A 15191-nucleotide genomic window follows, 5' to 3' on the forward strand; every position below is an offset into this window, starting at 1 on the left:
GCCTCTGATAACCGCCACTCTACTCTCTACCCCTAAGAGCACAGCATTTTAAGATTCCACATAGAAGTGAGATCATCCATTCATTTTTCGATCCACTATAATCTCACTTCTACCTTCCCTCTGGAAAAAGTGATCAGTGACCTCCACATTTCCAAATCTATGAATTGCTCCCAGTCTTTGTCCCATTTGGCCTCCAGTGCATTTGACACAGTTAACCATGACATTTCTCTCATAGCTTCCATGCAACCATTTTTTTCCCAGTCCCTCCTTTCCTCTGTTCCTTCTCAGTCTCACCAGTTGATGTTTTCCAAGATCCCACTTATGGCTCCTTTTTTCCTCCCTAAGTGATCTCAGTTCCATACTAGCCACATGTTGACAACTCCTAAATTTTTATCTCTCTGTCCTTTTTCCTGAGCTCTAGTTGTGTGTGTGTGTGTGTGTGCGCGCGTGCACACTTGTGTATACATACATGTATATTTTCACTGCATATTAGACCACACAAAGTCAAACTCATCATTCTCTCTCTTAAATCAACATGCAGGTAGTTGTCCAAGTCAAAGACCTGTCATCTCCATCACTTTCTCTTCCTCCACTTTCTCATACAGATGTAAGTCCTGTCAATTATGGATCAGGAATGTCTCTTAAAATTTAAGTTACTCCTCTTGGGGAAAAAAAGAAAAAAATTAAATTACTCTTTTCCTCTCTGTCCTCATGGTCAGAATTCAGATTCAGGTACATTTTCTTACCAGGACTACTGCAGTAGCTTTGTTGTTTTATTGTGGTAAAATAGATACAACATAAAATTTAATGTCTGGACCCTTTTTGAGTGTACAGTTCAGTGATGTTGAGTATATTCACATTGTTGCCTGAATATCAGCACTATTCACCTCCAGAACTTTTCTATCACCACAAACTGGAACTCTGTACCCACGAAACAGTAACTCCCCTTTCCCCTCCCTCCAGCTCCTGATAACCACTATTCTTCTAGGAGTTTGACTACTCTCGGTACCTCATATTAGTGGAATCACACAATATTCGTCCTTTTGTGTCTGGCTTTTTCTCAATAGCTTTTAAACTGGTTTCATTACTTCGTGTGTGTGTGTGTGTGTGTGTGTTAATATTACACTAATCCAAACTCTCTCTCACACACGCACACACACACACAATTGTTTAGTGTTTATTGTTTTTTTTTTCTCCTCCAGTCGTTTTTGCTGTCTCCCCTGTTCCTGTCCACTCCACCTCACCAGTCTTTGGTAACAACGATTCTACTCTCTACTCCTAGAAGCTCAACATTTTTAGATGCCACATAGAAGTGAGACCATCTATTCATTTCTTGATATATTCATATTCATTTCTTGATATGCTATAATCATATTTCTTGATATGCTATTCATTTCTTGATATGCTATAATCATATTTCTGCCTTCCCCCTGGAAAAGGTGATCAGTGACCTCCAAATTTCCAACTCCATGAACTGTTTTCAGTCTTTGTCCTCCTTGACGTCCATGGCATTTGACATAATTGACCATGACACTCCTCTCTTAGCTTCTCTGCAACCACGGTACAATCCAAGGTAACTTTCAAAGATACGAGAAGGCCTAGTCTTCCATGTCAACCACAATACGAAGCCTACTTTCCTTAGCATGACAGTCAAGACCTTTAAAAGTCTGGCTCAAACCTATCTTTTCAGTACCTCTTGCTACTCCTCCAACAATAGCCCAATCACACCACTACCTGGTAAGTACTTTCATGCCTTTCTCACTGTCTTTGCACCTGTCACTTCCCTGGCTGGGAATGCCATATCCTCTCCATCCCCTCTGCCAACCCCACCCCAAATCTCTGGGCTTCACCTGGTAAACCCTGCTCATCCTTTATATTCCAGCTTCCATGTTCCTTCCCCTGTGAAGTTGGCCCCGACTCTTCACACTGAACTAATCCCTCCCTCCACGTGTTACTACAACACTCTGCACATCTCGGCTTTATGTAGTTTTCATTATGTCTTATATTTCACAATTGAAAGCTTTAAGAAATATTCATGTCAGTCTCCCCTTCGAGTTTGTGATTTCCTTAGTCAGGAACATGTCTTTTCATTCTTGGCACTCTGGCTGTTGTGTACTCAATAACTGTATGTTTAATAAATAAATCAGTAAAATATTCATCCATCTATACTGGGTTAAAATGCTGCCTTCTCTGGGGGCGTAAGGACATATCAGGTGTCCCTAAAAGGCTTCTTGAGCACAGGATGCCATAATATTAGGTTGGTGCAAAAGTAATCATGGTACTTGCCATTGAAAGTAATGGCAAAAATTGCAATTACTTTTGCACCAACCTAATACGTTTGGAAACTCTGCCAGATACCACAAAGGAGCATCTTCTTCCAAAATGAAAAGCGGGGATAACGGTTGTTACACAACATCTGGTTAAGATTAGTAGCTCTTGGCCGGGCGCGGTGGCTCAAGCCTGTAATCCCAGCACTTTGGGAGGCCAAGATGGGCGGATCACGAGGTCAGGAGATCGAGACCATCCTGGCTAACACGGTGAAAACCCGTCTCTACTAAAAAATACAAAAAATTAGCCAGGCGACGTGGCGGGCGCCTGTAGTCCCAGCTACTCGGGAGGCTGAGGCAGGAGAATGGCGTGAACCCGGGAGGCGGAGCTTGCAGTGAGCTGAGATCCGGCCACTGCACTCCAGCCTGGGCGGCAGAGCCAGACTCTGTCTCAAAAAAAAAAAAAAAAAAAAAAGATTAGTAACTCTTTAAGTGTCAAAGATAATCAAGGTAATTACTCAAAGTTGTCATCTTGATAGTCTGAGGCAATCAAACCCAAAGCATTGCCTTTCCCCAGGAGGGCTGTTCAGCATAATTCAAACCTGGAAGCCACTTGAACTGAAGGTATTCTTGATGGGAAATTGTGGGTACTGCTCCCAGGAGGAGGGAAGTCCGGAGTGCAATGTGGCCTGGCGGGGTGGGGGCTGCCCAGATGCACCTCCATTGACACCAGAGAAATCCATGTGGCTAACAGCTTATGCCCAAATCCCCAGCCACCAGTGTAAAGTATGGCAGCACTTTTTCATGAGAAGAAAACATTTTGCAGCAAATTATTACAGCAATCATTCTTTGCATTTGTATTGCACTTCAGTTTTCAGAGCACTTTCATTTGCAATATTTCATTTAAGCCTTGCAGCCACGTGAGTGTAACGATGTCGGTGCACAGATGAAGAAACAGAGGCCAGAAGTGGTATTGTGGCCTTCCCAAGGCCGTAAGGTAAGTGGTAATACTTTTTGCAGTTTCATATTAGGGGTTTCTCAGCTAACGCCTGAGAATCCTGAGGTTATTTAGAGGTCTTCATTGTAAATTGATTACAGCAGGACTTGACATGACTTTATACTCACTTCCAAGATTATCTGGTGCCATTACTGATCAGTGAATTTGGAAGGACTTTTGGAGATCACCTAGTCCAACCTCTCAATAAAAGCAAGGAATTCCCTTTATCTATCCTTGGCTGTGTTGGGTCTTCCTTACATTGGGTTGCCCTTGCCCTTGAATTTCTCCTCATGACTCTTCATTGTCCTCAATAGGACATGCAAATAATGTATAATTCCTCTTCTCAGCAAAACTTTCAAATATTTGTGAGTGGTTTCCTCTCTTTTCTGGCCTAAATGTTCCAGATCCCTCAAGCCATTGGACAGGCAAAATGCTAAGTACTGAAATGGATAATTTTATTTAAACCTCACCATAACTCTAAGATAATAGTACACACTTTATTAACCTGATTTGACATACAGGGAAAGGAGATTGAAGTTTAGAGATTTGTGTAACCTATCCGTTGTCACCCAGATGGCACATGGTAATGCTGGCAATTAAATGCAGGCAGTCTGAGTTTGTAACTCTAAACCATTATAAACCCTTTTCTATTCTTTCTCTACACTCTCCCCCTACCTCCAGTTCAAGAAGAAAAAAAAAAGTTTCATGTGCTAGATAGACAGAATGTAGGCTGGTATTTCTAAGAACCAAGTCTTTTTTTTTTTTTTTTTTTATTCCTAATGTTTTGTAGAGGTGAGGTCTCACTATGTTGCCCAGGCTACTCTCAAACTCCTGGCCTCAAGCTGGATTATAGGCATGAGCCACTGCACTGGCTGCTAAGAACCAAGTCTTAATCCTCATCACCCACTCACTGTGACTGGCAGCAAGTCAAATCACACTATGCTACTTATTTTTCTCAGCGAGTACACTCATTCCATGGAGACACCTCAGTCATTGTCAGGGTATACTCATCACTTTTTGGACTAAATAGAACTCCTCATGACTAGCTACTAAAGCCATGAGCCCTGAGGCCCCTGATCAACTCACACACTTCATCTTATACCATTCTCCTCCTCGTTCATTGTGCACCAGGCAACAAGGGCTGCCTCCAGCTGGATATGCCCAGGTTCCCGCAGTGGGGTCTCTTCACATGCTCACAAACACCGCTCTCCTGCTGGTGAAGTTGGCAGGGCTGGTTCCTTGTTCTTCTTCTTTTGATTGGCAAGTCACTTTCTCAGTGAGGCTTTCTCATCCATCCATCTGCCCACCCATCCATCTGATGTCTTTGCTGGGTAGACTGGAGTAAGCAAGTCAAATGCAGCCAGGCACAATTCCTCATGCCTATAATCTCAGCATGTTGGGAGGGCAAGGCAGGTGGATCCCTTGAGCCAGGAGTTCGAGACCAGCCTGAGCAACATGGTGAGACCCCGTCTATACAAAAAATACAAAAATTTGCTGGGGGTGGTGGTGTGCCAGGACGCTGAGGTAGGAGAATCACCTGAGCCTGGGGAGGCTGAAGCTGCAGTAAGCCATGGTCACTCCACTGCACTCCAGCCTGGGTGACAGAGACACCATCTTGAAAACAAAAACAAAGTCCAACATGCTGTTTGCTCTCCAAGTGAGTTTACATTCTGATGCCCTGATGAAAAGCAGTTTCTCCACTGCACACTTATTGTATGTTATACTTTCCTTTCAAAGCATAATTTTTAATTATATCAATATTTTCATTTTATAATATATTAATACATTTGTATGGCTTAAAGAGATCAAACAGTATCAGTCATGCAAGAAATTTTCCTTAATGTCTCCTGGCCAGCCCCAACCCCACATCACTCCTCTTCATAGGGGTAATTGCTATCATGATTTTGGCATGAACTCTTCCAGTTCTTGTCTATGCATTGCCATTTACATAGGCACATACAAATATGTAGTTTTAGTTCCTGTGTGTTTAATGTAGAAAATATTGCAGACTTTAAAGTATACTTTAAAAGCATATTTAGGCTGGGTGCAGTAGCTCATGCCTGTAATCCTAGCACTTTGGGAGGCCAAGGGGGGCAGATTGCCTGAGCTCAGACCAACCTGGGCAACATGGCAAAACCCCATCTCTACTAAAAATACAAAAAAATTAACCGGGTGTGGTGGCGCATGCCTGTAATCCCAGCTACTCAGGAGGCTGATGCATGAGAATTGCTTGAACCCAGGAGGTGGAGGTTGCAGTGAGCCGAGATCGCGCCACTGCACTCCAGTCTGGGTGGCAGAGCAAGACTCTGTCTCAAAAACAAACAAACAAACAAATAAACAAACAAACAAAAAACCCGTATATTTACATATAGTTTTTTCATTGTGTGACTTGTAGATTTTGCACACAGAAATACATGTAATTATTCTTCTCATGGTGTTCTGTAGTATTGCCTACCAATGAACTGCTGAACATTCAGGCTATTTCGTATTTTTCTTCTTATAAACAATGCTATAATGAATGCTTTTATATATTCCTCTCTGTGTATGAGTTCAAGAAGGGTTGAAGTGAATGGGCAATTTCATATTGTCAGTTCATACCCCATAAAAGTATGTACCAATATATAATCATAGCAAAAGTACATAAGATACCCATTTTCTTATACCCTTAGGAATATTTTTTGTTTTTCTTAATCATAAGAACAAAATATTCTCAGTAATCATTGTCTATTAGTTGTTTTTGGCTTTTTGTATTTTTAAGAAAGATTGATTTGTAGGCATTTTTTATATATTTGGGATACTAATCCTCAGTCTATTACATGGGTTACAAATATTTTCTCCCAGTCCATTGTTGATCTAATTTTGCTTATGGCATTTTGTCTTACAGAAGTCTTAAATTTAGGGTAAGTTAGTCAATATTTTTTTTGGGGGGTCTAGTATTTTGGATATTGCCTACACATACTTCTAAATATATTCTTCTGCATTTTCATATGTCTAGGTATATTCACTGGATTGTTTAATGATCATCTTCACCACCTAAGTCTGAGCTCTAAGAAAGAGAGAGTCATGACTGTTCTATTCCCAAATGCGTCCTTAACGCATATCACAGTCTAGTACCTCCACGCTCAAAAAATGGTTATTGAGCAGATGGGGAAAAAAAGAATGATGTGGGTATTATTAACAAGAAAATACAGGTATCCCTGGAAGAAACTCAATATGTGAATTAGGCGATTGTGAGTTTTATAAAATAATGCATTCTGTACACATTGTTAAATTTTACACTTAATTTTGAATTCTGGCTATTGGTAATTTATGCAGTAATCCCAAAATTATCATAAAATCTGAAATGTTTAAAGAAATTTTAGGGATCATAGAGGGGTCCAACTGTATGGCTGTGTGCTCTGACAATAGGTTGTGTACTATCTCTGTGCCCAGCTGTGGGCACCAATCCAGTTCCAGAAGATTGACAGCATGATTGAAGAGCGCCCCCTACTGCTGGCCTTCTATGGGCCATGGTGAGCCCTTACCTTCATACTATGGGCCATGGTGAGCACTTTGATACCTTCGCCCCCTCCCAAAGCCTCAACCCCATGATTTTCCACCATTTCTATTGGTCAGAAGCTCCTGGTAATCTCCATGCCTCCTTTGTGTCTCTCTAAGATTGATTAACAGTCAAGGCCACATCGAATTATTCTGATTGGATCTGTACATTGTAACCTCAACTGGGCCCTTGCTGCTTGTTTACTACTCTTTTAACGCTTCTTTTACCTTCCTGTTACATTCTCCAAAGTATTGCACATTTTCTATGTTCTCAAGCTCCAAATTCCTATTCCACCTTCTGCTACCTCATTATGCTGAGCCAAGGGGTTCCCTTAATATTCCTTTCTTTACCTTAAAACCCTCTCTCTTATTTTCTTTGCTGTTACCTTGGAGGGAAGCATCCATGCATGTTCCTGATTCCCTTCAACTCAGCTTTCTTGTTCAAATTTACTTTTTCAAATAATTTTGTCTCCTCTAAAAGGCTTATGATTTCTTTGAGGGAAAAAAAACCTTCCTTTACTTGAAACTGTGTTATCATTATCCCTTTATCAAACTTCTTCAGAGTATACTATCTCCAGTTCTTTAACTCCTAGTCATTCTCCATTCTTCAACATACTGCAATTGGGTTCCAGTACCTCCACTGGATTAAAACCAGTGACTTAAAGTTCATGACTGATCTCCTGCCAATAAAACTTAATTGCACCCCACTACCCAAAACTGCTTTCCTTCTGTCATTCATTCGAACTGAATGTTGGGAACTGTGCTAAACCCTGTGTATAAACAGATGAAAAGAAGCATCCCTTCTTCAAGGAGGCTGCAGCATAATGAAGGCATGTATAAGACACAAAGGCAGGGAGAGCCACCTAAATCTGCCTAGAGGTGTGAGAAAAAGCTGCAAGAAGCAGATTGCCAGGGTGAGGATAGGAATAATGTATACATTCTAGGCTGAGAAAACAGATATGCACAGAACAGAGACACAGTCCCATGAAATAAAGAATATCCTCCTGTTAGGGGAGAGGGCTCCAGGTCCCACACCAGCCAAACTTCAATTTCATTATGAAAGTATTGAGGGAGAGATGTTTCTGGAGAGTTTTGACAAGGAGGTGACATGGCCCTGTGAGATGCTCTAAACCACAGGGGCTAGCTTTTCTGTTGACATCAGCCCCACCCCTGCTACTCTCTCCTGCATCACAGTTCCGATTCCTTCCAATAGGATCCCAGGTTAGACCCTACTAATGGGAGGTACTTAGGGCAATTTGAAAGATGTAAGAGAAAAAGCCATCATTCTACAGGTGTCATCTCTGGGCAGGCAGGTGGCCCCTGGCAAATGGGGCATTGGGTAGCCACTTCCCAGAGTCTTCCTGGGAATTACCGACTTGGTGCTGCAGGAAGCTGAGGGCTTTTTGGTGGAGGCTTTTTCTATGACTCCTGTACTTCTGGAGCTCCTGAAAGCTAGCAGAGGTCTTCCTGACCTTTCTTCTCCAAGCCCTTCCAGTGGTTGTGAAATCCCTGGCTTCCTGATGAAACCCTGACTGACATAGCACGAAATTTCCAGTAATTCTTGCCTAGAAACTGTTCTACACCGACACCATACACTCAGATCTCCTTCATTTTAGACTTCTAGCATCTGTTTTTCCCAAGGCTCCCATCTCACCTCTCTCCCTGTAAAGATGACTCCAACACTGTATTTCTCCTCTGTACCCCCACAAATTTCCAAGTATTTCTTGGACACCACCAGCTGGATGACCTGCTGGAACCTCAAGTCAACAAATTCATCTTTTTGCACTTGTTCCTTTTCATGAGTCCACATTTGTTTTCAACATGACACAATTATTCCAGTCATCTGGCTCAAAACTTGCAATATTTCAATATGCAATATTGAAAGATGCAACTATTTCAGTAATTCCAGGCAAGAATTACTGAAATATTTATTGAGAGCCTACTATGTGCCAGCTAGGTTCTGAGAATGTAATGTTTAACAAGCTAGCTGTGCTATCTGCTCTCAAAAAGTTTACAGTCTAGTGGAGGATCTAAGAAATCTAAGATGGCTGTGAAATTGTTTTTCTTTCATCCTTTAACTATGGCCAGTAACTTGCAAAAATCTCTAGCACTTCTGAAATCTCTCTTGAATTCTTTCTCCTTGTTTCCATTCCCAATCCCTTTATCAGCCCCAAACCGTCACCTGAACTATTCTTCTAGCTTACCAGACTTTATTGCATCATGCACATTTTAAAAATAATTTGATAAAACACTAATGCACATACCATTTTTGCATACAATTTCTAGGGTCACTGATAGTCCTTTTGTGGCCAAACCTTAGATTTCTTTGGGTCCTTTAATTGACGCAAAGAACCCTACCCCAGTGGCTCTCTCATCTTCATCATTTCCACTTAGGACTTAAAGCAAAATCCTATCATACCTTTCTCCTACTTAGAACTTGTCATTTGAAACAAAAGCAGTGCCCAACTCACCCTTCCAGCCTTATTTCTCACAAGTCCCCCAGAGGAACCCCAAGTTGCAAGCCCTAAACATGCCCCAGGCAGGCTCATGCTGATGTCTTTGTTTGTTCAGTGTTCCCTCCAACCCAAGTCTCAAGTTTGTCCAAAGCTCGCTCTTTGAGCGACCTTGGCACTTCCCACTTCTCACACTCACTTTCAGTTTTAGAGCTGACTATTCAAATCTTTTCAGTTAGAGAGCAGGGATCATTTTACTTTTGTACCCCTGGAAGCACCTGGCATGATGCTAAGCCTAAAGGTGTTTTCAAAAATTATTAAAACTAAATTGAACTCAAATCTCTCTTCCACGTCTTAGTCCAAGCTGCATCCTTCATCCTATTTCCTCTTCTACATAACTGTCTTTCAAACATTGGAAGACAAGTACCTCATCCCTGTTCCTTATCTGCATAAAATCCAGAAGACACTGGCTAACTTGGTAGTTCAACTGAATGTAAATACAACTCAATATGAGCACAAAATAATCAAGACGTCCCTAAGGGACTTCCCAACTAAACTTTGACTCATACCTTATGATCTGGGATGAACAAATACAGAAACTCTCCACACCCTTTCACCCACCACTACTTAGCTAATATAAGGGAGGGACAAATAATACCTCATCTTGGTAATTCCATAAACAAGAAAGCTAGAAAAGCACTTGCAACTTTGAAACAGAAAGGAAGGACAACCAAAGTCATGCAAATGTAGGTGAGGATGGGTAACAAGTAGTTCTAGCTCTGCTATAAAACCTGTGACCCAGGACAAAACCTCAACGTCTCTGAGCCTATTTCCCTACTTTTCCCACATGATGGGATCTGATAAGAGCACTGGAATTCATTATATGAAACCAACAACATTAAAAAGTGCCTCTGGACTCGATGTCATATGCCAGGCATTTTATTAACAGTACTTTAGCTTTGCAAATACTAAAGCTGAAAGTAAGAAAGCCACAGATGATTGTTTCCCTTTAAATGCTCTTGAGTTATTTATTAGAGTTTTTAAATCATTCAGACCACCAAAAATATCTATTTGGCCTATTCATTTTTATTGATCTTGTACACTTACTTCCTTCACCCATGAAAGGAAGCCATGAAAGGAGGTCCAATGACTACACCTACTAACACCTGCCATACCCTTAGTTTCCCTCAGAGATGGACCAAATGCAGAATATATTCTTGAGAATGGCCAAGGTGTACCATGAACATTTGGGCCAATATGCATGTTCTTTCCCAAATCATCTGGGTTATCACCAATACAAATAATTATTTTATCCTTAAAGGAATTTATTAAATAATTTACTCATTTTCCTTAAATCAATATGTTCAGAAACAACTTTTAAAATGTATTTTCAGGCCAGGCATGATGGCTCACACCTAGCACTTTGGGAAGCTGAGAAGGGCAGATCACCTGAGGTCAGGAGTTCGAGACCAGCCTGGCCAACATGGTGAAACCCTGTATCTACTAAAAATACAAAAACCAGCTGGGAGTAGTGGTGCACACCTGTAATCCTAGCTACTTGGGAGGCTGAGGCAGGAGAATTGCTTGAACCCAGGAGGCGGAGGTTGCAGTGAGCCAAAACTGCGCCACTGCGCCACTGCACTCCAGCCTGGGTGACAGAGTGAGACTCTGTCTCAAAAAAAAAAAAAAAAAAGTATTTTCAAAGGCAGCTCTTCCGCTGGAAAACTGCCTATGACTGTGTGAAGTCTAAGTCTGAACTAAATTAACAATTACTGAACAAGCACAAAAAATAGAGTACTGATTTTGGGGACAAGATAAATATTTGATTTCTTTAAATAGTTCATGCTAATGACCTCCAGTCATCTTTCACTTGAATAGGCCACTTGGGCAGAATTAAATACATCTGACAAAGGGCATATCTCAAAATTATGTTTAAGATATATAAGCTTTCTAACTTTTAAGAGTTTACATACTGTAATAATAAGGATATAAAATTAAATGATGGTTAATATTTAATAGAAAACTCAAAAGCCATGTGCAGTATACCTTGTGTCTTCAAGTTTAAGCAAACCTTGTTGGAGAGTGCTAACTGAATTCAACTCTGTATTTTAATACTATAGCATAATCTCTGTAGATGTACATTGTTGACAGTTATTACTACCCATCCTTAAAACACCATTCTTACACAGCATACATAGGTAACAGTAGGTTATTTTTTCCCTCTCTGCAATTTCTAGACTTGTTCTAATTCAGCTAAGCCTAAAAAATGACCCACATCCATCTGACTTGCAAACGACCCTGAAACTGCAGTAAAATTTGCCTTTAACATCCAGCCTAAAATTTAACCATTAAAATTATCCCCTGTGTGACTACCTCTTGAAAAACAAACTATTGACTGTAAACCAAGAGCTTCTTTGGAAAAGGGGATGTTAAAAAGAGAAACCACTTCAAAGTAAATGAAACAAACAGGTACTATTCAAACCAAGGGATACACAACATGGTGACTAGCACTCATTGGCCAATAGCCAAAGATAGTCCTTCCTCTACTTCAATGGCAGACAAACTATGCCTACTAGTTTATCAAATCAGAGCACAGATCTGGGCTAAGATGGTAGACTGAACTTACATATCTAATTTTATTTCTTCCTAAAGGTCCATTAAAATTTGAGTAACAGAAAAAAGAAAAACAGGGATAACAAGAGGAAATGACAGCAATAAAATCTAAGGACCTAGAAAGTAGACGGTTGGGTGGACTCACCTAGCTCATTTGAGAAAGGCCAACCTTAAGCTAACAGCGGGGAAAACTGAGCTCCAATCCAATTTACATCACAAAATCCTCAAGGGCACAGAAACTGACAGGACTAGATACCGCTAAAACCAGAGATAAAGTGTGTGGAGTGGGGCTAAATAAAGGTTACTAAGAAAGTTGTTTTAAGAAGTTAACTCCCTAGATTCATTCCCCAACTCCATGCTATTCTTCTCATAAATGGGCAGATATTTGGAGAGTTAATCTCTGGCGAGGTAAAGACTGCATCGGGGAGATTATATGTAGTATAATATTAAATACATAAAGAGACCCAACACAGCTCTGAAGCCCTGGCAGTCAGACCCTTACCAGCCAGGCCAGCCATTGGAAGACTCTTCTCCATGGAATCTGACCAGCCAAGGCCAAGAGACAGGTGCTAAAGACAATGACAACAGAGGTTACCCATTAGAAGAGACCACCCAGATCTTCCAATAGGGGAATTCAAAGTTGGCAAGCCCTACTCATGTTTTCAAAACTCCCCATCAATTGTCCATCTCATTCATGAGCAGATAACCAAGGATTACCAAGCGTCTAAAGAGTCTCTAATATAATCACTTCTTGGCCTTTTGGCTAAGATCAAGTGTAGAAATCTCCAATAAGGAAGATAGAAATCAAAGCAAACAGATTAAAGCAACTTGGAGAAACAGCACAAGGAGAAGAAAACTATAAAGTTGAAAGAAAACTTCCTAGAAAGAACAGCCAAAGTGAAGATACAGATAGAAAATTGGAGAAAATATTTTAAAAAGCGGAAGTCCAGAAAGTCTAGTATTTAAACAATGGAACTTTTGGAAAGGGAGAACAGAAAAAGAAAGTGCAAGAAATTCACTAATAAGTCAAGAAAATCTCCGAGAACTGAAGAAAATGAGTCATAAGATTTTAAAAACATACTGTATATCCACTGTGTCCAGCAAAATGAATTAAAATAGACCCACACCTGGCTGGGTGTGGTGGCTCACGCCTGTAATCCCAGCACTTTGGGAGGCTGAGGCAGGCAGATCACCTGAGGTCAGGAATTTGAGACCAGCCTGGCCAACATGGTGAAACCCCATCTCTACTAAAAATACAAAAATTAGCCAGGCGTGGTGGTGGGCACCTGTAATCCCAGCTATTTGGGAGGCTGAGGCAGGAGAATTACTTGAACCTGAGAGGCAGATATTGCAGTGAACCAAGATTGTACCACTGCACTCCAGCCTGGACGACAGAGCGAGACTCCATCTCAATAAATAAATAAATAAATAAATAAATAAATAAATAAAATAGACCCACACCAAGGCAGATCACTGTGGAGTCCCAGAACACAGAAGACAAACTTGCTACAAGCTTCCAGAGAGGGAGAAAGATTACATATAGAGGATAAGAGCGTCTTTGGATTGTTCAACAACAAAACTGGTAGCAAGAAGGTAATAAGCTTTCAAATTTCTGCAGGAAATTATATAGAATCCTGTATCTACCAAACTATCAACTGAGAAGTAGAATTAAATATTATTTCAGACAAGCTAATTACTAAAATATTTATCTCCCACGTACCTTTCCTTAAGAAATACTGGAGGGTGTCACGCCAGCAAAATAAGATTTAGGAAAAAAAAAAACAAAAAACAAACTAGGGTATGGGATTTAGTAATATAGGAAGAAGGTCCAAGAAAGGAGAGAGAACAAAGGGAAATATTAGAAATGACTGCTGTGTACCAGATCTGAGTATTGTGATCCATGAAAGCCGTCAGTACCAAGATTCCCACTGCTATTATACCAACAGGCTGCCTAAGTCAGTTTGGTTCAGGCTGCCTTCTGTACTTTCTGATTTTGACCAAGCCTAATGAACTTTCTGTTCTCCCTGCCAAGCCCTGATGAATTAATCAGCTGACACTTGTTTTAAACCCCACCCCTCACCCCAAAGGGTTAAGACACTTAATTCACGAAGCATCTGTGATCTACTCCAGAGGACTGGTGAAAAGCCATGGTGAGCTTTGACACAGGAAACGGACAGCAGACTGATCCTGCAGACCATATTTCTGCCAGGCAACCGGGACTGTGCTTACATGACAAGACCTACCCCAACTGGCAAGCCCTGTTTTCCAGGACTCACGCATAACCTTGGCCACTGCACTTCTCAGAAGAGGATTTCATAAATGATCAGAGACGCTAAAGCCAAGCTATGCCCCAGAAGCTGTTTAGTTTATCTTCTCCTAAAAGCCTTAATCTAATAGTGACAACATTGCCCTTTCCTTCCACAGCTAGGCTTGGGTTTATTACTCAGCTTTTTAAAACTGAACAATATATTATTCAAGGATAGATACACAGCTGACAAAACTCTTGAAGATTAACACAGAAATTAAAATAAAATTTGTAGATGAGGAGGAAAGAAAATGGTCTAATTGGAGAGGGCAAATAGCGGGCTTTTAAGATACTGAGGTTCTTTTTTTTTTTTTTTTTTTTTTTTTTTGAGACAGAGTCACGCTCTTGTTGCCCAAGCTGGAGTGCAATGGCACGATCTCGGCTCACTGCAACCTCTGCCTCTCGGGTTCAAGCGATTCTCCTGCCGCACCCTCCAGAGTAGCTGGAATTACAGGTGCGAGCCACCATGCCGGGCTAATTTTTTTTTTTTTTTCTAGTAGAAACGGGGTTTCACCATGTTAAGGCTGGTCTCGAACTCCTGACCTAAGGTGATCCGCCTGCCTCGGCCTCCCAAAGTGCTGAGATTACAGGCGTGAGCCACCGCACCCGGCCTCTATTTTTAACCTCGGTGGTAGGCACACAGATCATAATTATTTTTATTCTTCATACTTTTTGTAAAGTCATGCTTTCTATAAACTCTTCTGTATGACCGATTAAACATACACACAATTACAGCACAGCCTTATAAGGTGGAAGTTCCCTTCTTTTACAGAAAAAGCAACATTTTTATTGATATGCCCATCTCAGGACTCCCTCCCCACCCCGCAAAGAGCCTTGATTACAATTTACTGGCATCTGAATATTATTTGTGCATTGGTCCATCATTTGGCAGTACAATGTGAAGGTTCAGGAGACTGAAGCAAAGTTCAAGGGCAAAGAGAGCCTGTCATTTCTAGTCCTCTCCACTTACCCAGGGAAATTTTGTTAATTTTACAAAACAATTTACTAACCACTTGGTC

General features: G+C 41.0%; 1 protein-coding gene across 1 annotated transcript in view; it reads left to right on the forward strand.

The window, feature by feature from the left end:
* Positions 1–15191, forward strand: part of LOC144339977 (uncharacterized) — a 359243-nt gene that overhangs the window by 28848 nt on the left and 315204 nt on the right. The gene's annotated exons all lie outside the window — the stretch shown is intronic.

The sequence above is a fragment of the Macaca mulatta genome, chromosome 3, assembly GCF_049350105.2.
Source record: "Macaca mulatta isolate MMU2019108-1 chromosome 3, T2T-MMU8v2.0, whole genome shotgun sequence".
Lineage (NCBI taxonomy): Eukaryota > Metazoa > Chordata > Mammalia > Primates > Cercopithecidae > Macaca > Macaca mulatta.